This window comes from Dermacentor andersoni, chromosome 5 (genome assembly GCF_023375885.2).
Source record: "Dermacentor andersoni chromosome 5, qqDerAnde1_hic_scaffold, whole genome shotgun sequence".
NCBI classification, from domain to species: domain Eukaryota; kingdom Metazoa; phylum Arthropoda; class Arachnida; order Ixodida; family Ixodidae; genus Dermacentor; species Dermacentor andersoni.
In genome coordinates this window covers 203,739,731-203,751,133 of record NC_092818.1, presented here as the reverse complement: position 1 = coordinate 203,751,133, position 11,403 = coordinate 203,739,731, and positions in this window count along the sequence as shown.

The window sequence follows — 11,403 nt, the reverse complement described above, 5'->3', positions numbered from 1 at the left end:
ACAGCGGTAGGATCGCCGGTCAAATCTTTTAGGGCTCCCTCCAGGAAGGAGGCGCTTCTTCTTCGATCCGAGAGATGCTGAGATGAATTCAACAACTTAGTGGGTTTAATGTCGTTATAAACATTTGACACCAAAGGTGCATTGACTTTTCTATAGTCGTACATCGGACCATACAACGAGACAAGCCAAATCAACACACTATCAGACAAGTTGACAAAGCACGCAGCGAGGTCTGATTAGACGAAGCATTGTGGTGGTTCATTCGTGCCGTCATGTCACATAAAAGAATATCAACACTTTTTTTCACCTGCGCCAAAGCAACCATGTCAGCAAAGGTAACTACATTGTTATTTATTTTTCTACTTTGACTTTTATTCGCGAGCACACATTCAGCCCCTTTAATTCTTTTTTTTTGTTCTGGCTACCCGTGAGCTGCCGGAACCAGTCAGAGCGCATGCGTTTTTCGCGTGTTCCCCGACCACCGCGCGGCACACTTCGATGAGCGTTCAAATTTCTCTGGCCGAGAGGATTTTCTTCTGGCAGAGTTTTGGATGGTTTCTGGTTAGCAGACGAAGAAACAAACAAACAGAAAAAGAAACAATGCATTCTAGCTCCCCGCCATCATTGCGCGGACTCGACGGATTGCAACGCGTTCGCTTGAGCGCAACCTCTCCGGAAAGTCTTGTCTCGCCGGTGTAGGATACCGAGCAGTATGCTATGCTTGAAGAAAAGAGCGCTACGAAGTCGCGGACTAAAAGAGGAATATGTACGACGGAGAGGGCGCTACTTCCAACTAAATGTTTTTCTGAAGAAACAGGATTTTCAATAGATACAATCTAGAATGGCCAATCGTGACATCACGACAGCGTCACTGAAGGGCAGCTAATGCATGTGCCCACGGCCTTTGCAATGTAGAAAGCTTCTAATATCTCCCGTCCTAGTCTATCTCTAGACCGTGCCAAAAACCTGGTGTCACGAAGATACGGACGGCAATTGTGACGTTTACGGTGTTCTGCCAGATGGGCCCCCGCATTGTTATTTACGGCCCAATTGTGCTCAGGCGCCCTTTCATTAAAACACCGTTCGGTTTGACCGATGTAAACCTGTTGGCAACGTAGGGGTATCTCATATACGACATTACTTTTGCAAGCCGTGTACAGCGCTGCATGTTAATTAGAGCATGGTTCGGGTTTTGCCTTTGTCAGCATAGGGCATATCTTGGCCAACTTACACGGTGCACTGAAGAGAAGATTACCATTGTGGCTTTGCGCCACCTTCTTGAGGTTGTGGGACACCCTGTGCCAATAAGGAATCACATGTAATCTCTTCCTCTCTTTGCGCTCTTTTCTTCAAGTATGCAAAACCAACTCGCCCACATCAAGCTTCTGCAGTATGCTATGGTTCTCTGTGGACCAAACGTCTCCCATTTTCTTCGACACCCCTTCGGTAGCCCCATCAAGTGCCCAATGTAGGCATACGATTGTGGCCAAGATGCTGAGATTGATGCCAAGATTGTTGCCGGCCTTCGAGTGGACTCAAGATACACGGTTCTCGGCGCGCGCATGCTAGGATCTTCAACAGCCGCGGTTATCACCTTCGACGGACAGCACGTCCCTTATTACGTAACGTACCAGAGCGGTGACTACAGATGCAAGCCCTACCGAAAATCCGTCCAATACTGCAGAACCTGCGGCGCCATCGGACACCGACAGGATATCTGTCCTCAGCCGAGAGCCAACTTCTGCTACTCATGCGGGCGCGATGGGGTCACTGAAGAACACGATTGTCACCCGAAGTGCAAAATTTGCGGCGGAGACCATGAAACGGCAGGCAAGGAATGCAAGAAGAAACTCCGTAACAACCCGCCTCCCTACCAAGTAAGAAGACAGCAACTTCACAACGCTCGTGCCCGAGAGAATCACTGGAGCTCGAGCACCGAAGACTTCCCCGCACTGGTTACCGCCTCAGACAGCTCACGGGGGCCCTCGCCTCGACAAAGACCTGGCCGGAGACATCATCATCATCATCAGCCTGGTTGCGCCCACTGCAGGGCAAAGGCCTCTCCCATACTTCTCCAACTGCCCCGGTCATGTACTAATTGTGGCCATGTTGACCCTCCAAACTTCCTAATCTCATCTGCCCACCTAACTTTCTGTCGCCCCCTGCTACGCTTCCCTTCCCTCGGAATCCAGTCCATAACCCTTAATGACCATCGGTTATCTTCCCTCCTCGTTACATGTCCTGCCCATGCCCATTTCTTTTTCTTGATTTCAACTAAGATGTCATTAACGCGCGTTTGTTCCCTCACCCAATCTGCTCTTTTCTTATCCCTTAATGTTACACCTATTACTCTTCTTTCCATAGCTCGTTGCGTCGTCCTCAATTTAAGTAGAACCCTTTTCGTAAGCCTCCAGGTTTCTGCCCCGTACGTGAGTACTGGTAAGACACAGCTGTTATAAACTTTTCTCTTGAGGGATAATGGCAACCTGCTGTTCATTATCTCAGAATGCCTGCCAAACGCACCCCAGCCCATTCTTATTCTTCTGATTATTTCACCCTCGTGATCCGGATCAGCAGTCACTACCTGTCCTAAGTAATTATTCCCTTACCACTTCCAGTACCTCGCTACCTATCGTAAACTGCTGTTCCTTTCCGAGACTGTTAAACATTACTTTAGTTTTCTGCAGATTAATTTTTAGTCCCACCCTTCTGCTCTGCCTCTCCAGGTCAGTGAGCATGCATTGCAGTTGGTCCCCTGAGTTACTAAGCAAGGCAATATCATCAGCGAAGCGCAAGTTACTAAGGTATTCTCCATTTACTCTTATCCCCAATTCTTCCCAATCCAGGTCTCTGAATACCTCCTGTAAACATGCTGTGAATAGCATTGGAGAGATCGTATCTCCCTGCCTGACGCCTTTCTTTATAGGGATCCTTTCGAGGCCGGAGACGCTCTCGCTCTATTCTAAGATCGAGCTCTACATCCCGCTCTCGGTCACGGTCTCGCTCCGTTAGGCGAATCACTTACGTCGCCGCGGCGAACGGAAGCAGCGCCTCGAATTCCTCACGCAACCCGAGCAGTTCGGGCAAGACAGCGACGATACGGACTCTCGAACATAAAGTACAGGATCTACAGAGGACGATACAACAACAACCGGTAGCCGAGTGCAGCATCTCAGACCTCGAGGAAAGAGTAGCGAAGAGAGTAGAAGAAAGCATACTAAAACAAGTAGAAACCAGAAAAATGAAGCGGGTAGACGAACGGCTGCAAGCACATGAAGCGAAGATTCTCGACCTTGTTGAACGACGCCTTCAAGTCTTCGAGGAAGCCCTCACTACAAAACTTCTCGCATCAGCAGACAGAACCACACAGACAGTGATAAATAAGATCATGGAAAAGGTAGAGCCACTAACCCGTACGGTCACCACACTCGACGCCAAACTGGACGGCTTCATGGCACAACAACACAACTTCATGACCTATGCTTACAAGAATTTCGTGACCCATGAACATCTGGCGGAGCAGTTAGGAACCAAACGCAAAGGACGAAGGACAGTACGAGGGGAATCCGCGGAGGATTCTAGCTCGACAACGCCAAACCACCTACTCCAGGTGGAGGACAACCACCAACATGGCGGCTCCCAAACGTAGACATACCGAGCCACTTCCCACCCTCCGCATTTGGCACTGGAATTGCAGATCCTATAGACCCCGCTCGGCCAACCTGCAAGAATATCTCAAAGCAAGCAATCCAGACATAATCGCGCTACAGGAAACCAACACCAAGAAAATAAAGCTCCCCGGCTACAACACTATGACACACACTGCCCGCACCGCAATTCTTGTCAAGAAGACACTAACCGCACAGCCTCACGAAATTCAAGACACTGAAATCGAACACACCATAGTGGAGGTGTTGCCGACTCGCAAGAATCAACACAGCCTATACCTGGCCAATCTCTACAGCCCGCCGCGGGAGCAGCTACTCCACTACGACCACTTCGTCCGGGACCTTCGCAAGAACGCACACGGCAACCGGCTTGTTGTGGTAGGGGACTTTAACGCCCCACACGCGGCCTGGGGCTACCCCAATACCACCAACAAAGGGGCGCGGGTTCACGACACCGCACAGCAGCACGGTTTTACTTTATGGAATGACCTGCTCCAACCCACCCGAGTGGGCAACAGCGTGTCGAGGGACACCAATCCTGACCTCACGTTCACTCGAGACGTGCGAAAGGCCACGTGGACCCGACTCCCGGACACGCTAGGGAGCGATCACCACATCATTCAAATCGAGGTTGAACAATCTCACCGTGCGCACAAGACAGGAAAGGCGCGACTCACTGACTGGAATGCGTATAGGAATGAGCTTGACAACGATTCGGACATCGAAGAAGTTGAAGTTTGGCTAAACGGTATCATAGGTGCGGCTGACGGCCACACCAGGACGATTCAACTAGACGAGGACAATCCGGCAGTCGATAACCACCTACTGCACTTATGGGAGGCTCGGCGATCGCTCCTCAAACGATGGCGTCGCCAAAAGCTCAACCGCAAGCTCCAGCGCCGGATTGCCCTATTAAGCAAGCAGGCACAGGAATACGCTGAACAGCTAGCGAGTCAGAACTGGCGATCCTTCTGCAACCAACTTAAGGGACCCTCAGCACAAAGAAGACTTGGCATATACTTCGATCCCTGGTTGACGACACTCACACCAAAACCCAACAAAGACATACAATTCACCGACTAATCCACAACTATGGCGGCACAGAGGAACAGCTACTCCAAGAACTTCAGACAAAGCTACACGGCTCAGCTAACCCGCAAACCATTGCCACCAACCTTTCCACCCCCAGGGAGTACCAAGGAGCGTCGAACGAAGAGCTAGATCGGCCTTTCACACAGGCAGAGTTGCAGGCGGCCCTCTCTAGGCTAACACGCAATACGAGCCCGGGCAAAGACAGAGTCACCAACAAGCACCTTCGACAGCTACCCCCTCGGGCGTTGACGGCTCTCCTTCGGTACTATAACGACTGCTGGATTAAGGGCGAGCTACCAACAGCCTGGAAACACTCGGAGGTAACCATGGTACCCAAGCCAAACAAACCCATCTCCATCGCAAATCTCCGCCCCATCTCCCTTACGTCCTGCGCCGGGAAACTATTTGAACACATGGCCAACGAGCGGCTCACCACACATCTCGAGGAAAGCGATCGCTATCCGCACACGATGTTCGGCTTCCGCCAGATGCTCCCCACGCAGGACGTCCTCTTCCAGCTAAAGGAAGATATTCTTGACCATTTGAGCAAACACAGCAAGTCTTCCATTCTAGCGCTAGACGTAAAGGGCGCCTTTGATAACGTGAGCCACGAAGCCATTCTCCGTAACCTAGAAGATATCGGCTGCGGTGCCAAAACATACGCCTACATGCGCGCTTTCCTCACGAACCGTACGGCCACGGTGGGGATTGCCAACCTCCGGAGCAAGACATTTCACCTACCTAACAGGGAGGGGTACGCCACAAGGTTCGGTAGTCTCGCCCCTCCTCTTCAACGTGGCCCTCCTCAATCTTCCCCGCCTCCTAGAAGACACCGTCCCAGGGAACTCGTCGCGCAGGCCCGGAGGGCGATCCAAGCCAGAGGGTTCCTGGAATAAGGGACCCTCCCACGTCGACTGACAAATCACTACTTCAAATAAAAGTTTCTTTCTCTCTCTCTCTTCAGTGCCCCCGCTCGACAAAACAAAAAAGACATTGCTGCTGCGGAGGGAATTGTCGCATGGTCAAAGTTCGATTTTGTTCCTTTTGCGAAAAGCAATGGGCCACGCGACAATTCACTTGCCGGATACTCTCATCATGTTATTGCGATAGCAATTATATGGACCCTCCAGGCGCATTCCTGCCGTCGCCTTCATGTTCCGTATAAAGCCGAAGGGCGATAACATTGTGACTGCGCGCCGCATGCCGTATTTGCGAGTAAAAGCCTAAGTGTGACATAGGTTAATCCACGATGGTGGCTCAGTCTTGTGTGCGCAAGGGAGAAAAGCGAGGAGCAAGCGCATCGTCTCCTGTCGGGCGCGATACAGCAGGGGGAGTGGAGGGAAGGGGGCTGTGATCTGTGAATATGTATTTGCGCAACATATATATTATATTCAGCGACTTTCTTTTTAGATAAGTAGATTTATCGAAGACTTATACGTATATTTAAATATCTTGTTGCGAAATGTTGTGTATACGCGCAGTGAACTTTGTTTCCAGTGACACTTTCTTGCCCTTTATAAAACTGCATCTTCGAATTTCTAATGTACGAGGGCGAGTCAAATGAAAGTGAGCCAGCCCATCCCGCGCAATAATGGTTCGGTTCATTATGTGCGAGGCACGCGCGTAGCACATAGGATTCTCATTTACAAACGGGATATGTAGCTGGAAGGATAAATGTTCTTTAATGCTCTCCTACACTGGCTTGAACATGGTCGTGTGAACCCGCCGTGGTTGCTCAGTGGCTATGGTGTTGGGCTGCTGAGCACGAGGACGCGGGATCGAATCCCGGCCACGGCGGCCGCATTTCGATGGGGGCGAAATGCGAGAACACCCGTGTACTTAGATTTAGGTGCACGTTAAAGATCCCCAGGTGGTCGAAATTTCCGGAGTCCTCCACTACGGCGTGCCTCATAATCAGAAAGTGGTTTCGGCACGTAAAACCCCATAATTTAATTTTAATGGTCATGTGACATAATCGACGCTCCAAAATTTGAACAGCGTAGTCTTGTGAGTTTTTTGACTGCTTAAGATGTTTCCTAAAAAGAAATTAGTCGCCGCATGGCTGCCGTGTACGTTGAACATTGCATTTCATTGGCCACTGTGAGGCATTGGAGGAAACGGTTTAAAGGAGGTGAATGTTGCAAAGACGATACAAGACAGGGCCGAAGCCATCGTGCAATCACCCCAACACATTTGCAAAGGCTGATTAGACAAGAACGAAGGATAAGCATCGATGAATTGGCAGGGCGTGTGAACATCATCACCGTTCGGGCCACACCATATTTCATGAACATCTCGGTTATCCGCTCTTGTGTGCGAAATGAATGCGCAACATTTTGAACTACCTCCAGAAGACGGAGAGGTTCGGCGCTGCCTTGACTCATCTAATCGGGCATCACAATCAGGGTACCCGACTTTTTATGTGCAATTGTGACCGAGGACAAATCATTGTGTCGCTACTACGAGCCTGAAACATGACCGCAAAGCTTATAATGGAAACATTTCAATTCACCACCCCAGAGAAAGCAAAAGCCGTCATTTCTGCCGGAAAGGTGTTGCTGACTTTTTCTGTCGATCACCAGGGGCCATTATTGACCATCTTGCTCCAGGACAATGCCCGTCCCCGCGTCGCTGATGTCGTTAATACAGAAGTGGTAAAGCTCGAGTGGAAAACGCTCCAACATCCGCCATACAGCCCAGACCTGTCGCCTTGCGACTTTCCCATTTTGGAGCATTTCAGAGAACAGCTCAAAGGCACCAGATTCGTGTCGGACGATGACCTGAAACGGTCAATCAAACTTATTGAAGCAGCAACCGAAGGAGTTTTATCGGACGGAAATCACGCGATTCGTTAGTCAGTGGGAGAAAGACAAATGCCTAAGTGCTCATGGACATTGGATTCATCATCATCATCAGCCTGGTTACGCCCACTGCAGGGCAAAGGCCTCTCCCATACTTCGCCAACAATCCCGGTCATGTACTAATTGTGGCCATGTCGTCCCTGCAAACTTCTTCATCTCATCCGCACACCTAACTTTCTGCCGCCCCCTGCTACGCTTCCCTTCCCTTGGAATCCAGTCCGTAACCATTAATGACCATCGGTTATCTTCCCTCATTACATGTCCTGCCCATGCCCATTTCTTTTTCTTGATTTCAACTAAGATGTCATTAACTCGTGTTTGTTCCCTCACCCAATCTGCTCTTTTCTTATCCCTTAATGTTACACCCATCATTCTTCTTTCCATAGCTCGTTGCGTCGTCCTCAACTTGAGTAGAACCGTTTTCGTAAGCCTCCAGGTTTCTGCCCCGTAAGTGAGTACTGGTAAGACACAACTGTTATACACTTTTCTCTTGAGGAATAATGGCAACCTGCTGTTCATGATCTGAGAATGCCTGCCAAACGCACCCCAGGCCATTATTATTCGTCTGATTATTTCCGTCTCATGATCCGGATCTGCCGTCATTACCTGCCCTAAGAAGATGTATTCCCTTACCACTTCCCGTGCCTCGCTACCTACTGTAAATTGCTGTTCTCTTCCGAGACTGTTAAACATTACTTTAGTTTTCTGCAGATTTATTTTTAGACCCACTCATCTGCTTTGCCTCTCCAAGTCAGTGAGCATGCATTGCAATTGGTCCCCTGAGTTACTAAGCAAGGCAATATCATCAGCGAATGGGAAGGTACTAAGGTATTCTCCATTAACTTTTATCCCCAGTTCTTCCCAATCCGGATCTCTGAATACCTCCTGTAAACACGCTGTGAATAGCATTGGAGAGATGGTATCTCCCTGCCTGACGCCTTTCTTTATTGCGATTTTGTTGCTTTCTTTATGGAGGACTACGGTGGCTGGGGAGCCGCTATAGATATCTTTCAGTATTTTTACATACGGCTCGTCTACACCCTGATTCCGTAATGCCTCCATGACTGCTGAGGTTTCGACTAAATCAAACGCTTTCTCGTAATCAATGAAAGCTATATATAAGGGTTGGTTACATTCTGCACATTTTTCTATCACCTGATTGATATTGTGAATATGGTCTATTGTTGAGGACCCTTTACGTAATCCGGCCTGGTACTTTGCTTGACAGAAGTCTAAGGTGTTTCTGATTCTATTTGCGATTACCTTAGTAAATAGTTTGTAGGCAACTGACAGTAAGCTGATCGGTCTATAATTTTTCAAGTCTTTGACGTCCCCTTTCTTATGGATTAGGATTATGTTAGCGTTCTTCCAAGATTCCAGTACTCTCGAGGTCATTAGGTATTGCGTATAGAGGGTGGCCACTTTCTCTAGAACAATCTGCCCACCATCCTTCAACCAATCTGCTGTTACCTGATTCTCCCCAGCTGCCTTCCCCCTTTTCATATCTCCCAAGGCTCTCTTAACTTCTTCCGGCGTTACCTGTGGGATTTCGAATTCCTCTAGACTATTTTCTCTTCCATTATCGTCGTGGGTGCCACTGGTACTCTATAAATCTCCATAGAATTCCTCAGCCACTTGAATTATCTCATCTATATTAGAAATGATATTGCCGGCTTTGTCTCTCAACGTATACATCTTATTCTTGCCAATTCCTAGTTTCTTCTTCACTGCTTTTAGGCTTCCTCCGTTCCTGAGGGCATGTTCAATTCTATCCATATTATACTTCCTTATGTCAGCTATCAGACATTGGATTGCACAAACTTTAATAAAGGTCCTGTAAGACGCACGTGGCGCTGTCAGGATTGAGGGCTTAATTCCATCGCTCGTGATCAGTTGTCAAGATTGGAGTCGGGCATGAATTAGAAGGTAGCTGGCCCATGCTGTCGTCCAACTTATCCACGCTGAGGACGTTGATGAAGGGAAGGACTGCTTCTTATCGAGAACGAGGAATATGGGTTTCTGTACAGTATCTACATCAGTCTAGCATGACTGCTTGAGGAAGTACATCAGTCTAACATGACTGCTTGAGAGGGAGTGTCTCAGTCAAACACGACTGCTTGAGAGAGTGTACTGAGCATCCGCACAACAGCGGTTTATAAACACTCGGTCCTCCCCCAATATCCAGGCGACGGAAACGGCCGCCTCTTTGCGCGAGGGCTTACTTACACACACACACACACACACACACACACACACACACACACACACACACACACACACACACACACACACACACACACACACACACACACACACACACACACACACACACACAGGTTCACGGAGCCCGCCGACGTCCGACTGTCTTCGCAGAACTCAGGGCTTACTTCACGAATGGTGCGTGGGGAGGGGTCTCGGTCGACGTTCCCGCGGCACTTCCCCGCTCGTGGCAGACCAGGGCGGCGGTGGCGAGTTCAGGCACAAAGCCTGATTTGTCGAACTCGGCTCTAGCGACGGAGAGTTGGGGGCGCACGTATTGTTCTCGACACACAGTCGACTTAGTCACGCCGTGGCTAGAGCTTTGCGGCGGCGCTCCAGGAAAGTGGCCGCCACTGTCGCAGCTGGCCGGCCAAACTTGCATTGCAGCTGGCCGTTCTTAACAGCGCGCAGATGGCGTCTCCCACGCAGGGATCGATAGGGAGCACCTGGCGGCTGCTGCGCGAGCGCGTTGGACGGCCCATTGCTGGTCTTGTAGGACCGGGCTTCGTAGGGTCTTCTCCCACTTGTCCGAGGTAGAGTCAGGGGGAGCGTTTCTACACTCCCAGAGCACGTGTGCGAGTGTCGCCATGACCCTGTACGAGGGGCACGCATCGTCGGGGTGGACGTCCGGGTAGATGATGTGTAACGTGGCAGGGTTGGGATCAGTGGCATAGTAACAGGGGGGTGGGAGGCACGGGGCCGTGGGCCCCGGGTGCCAGTGCTAGTCGGGGGGGGGCTGTCAGATATGTCTGAAGACGCCCCTGTTTCCGCTGGCTTGACTGGGTGTAAATGATAAAGAGTGCTCCAGTAACCAGCAGCCCGAGCTCACGTACCCGATGTACCAGATGTGGAGTGTAGCAAATATGTGGGCTGCAGCTTTATCAACATCTTACGTAATTACTGAACGAATGTTCTGGCTAAAAAAATTTAATTCGCTAAGTAGTCGATAAACTACTTACCTTAGCGGAACGTGTCATGTGCGGTGTGCTGATGCGTAGCTACCTTAGGTCCGCGCTATATTGAATAGGATTTCTTAAATAACTGTTTAATTGGGCATTAAGAGGAAACTTTGCAATTCGGGAATTGAGGACTCTAAGTTATATTAACTCAACAAAAACTTCTCTAAACGAAATCGTCTCTCTCTCTCTCTTTGCCTGATGACGCCAGCAATCGTCTCGAAACGTGCTCTATTCCGTTCGAAACCTTGTGGCGGCACCGCATCTCGGGTAATCACGTTTGCCAATAGCAGCAAATAAATTAAATTATGGGGTTTTACGTGCCAAAACCACTTTCTGATTATGAGGCACGCCGTAGTGGTGGACTCCGGAAATTTAGACCACCTGGGGTTCTTTAACGTGCACCTAAATCTAGGTACACGGGTGTTTTCGCATTTCGCCCCCATCGAAATGCGGCCGCCGTGGCCGAGATTCGATCCCGCGACCTCGTGCTCAGCAGCCTAACACCATAGCCACTGAGCAACAACGGCGGGTAGCAGCAAATAAAGAAAGACTTTGTGGATCAGA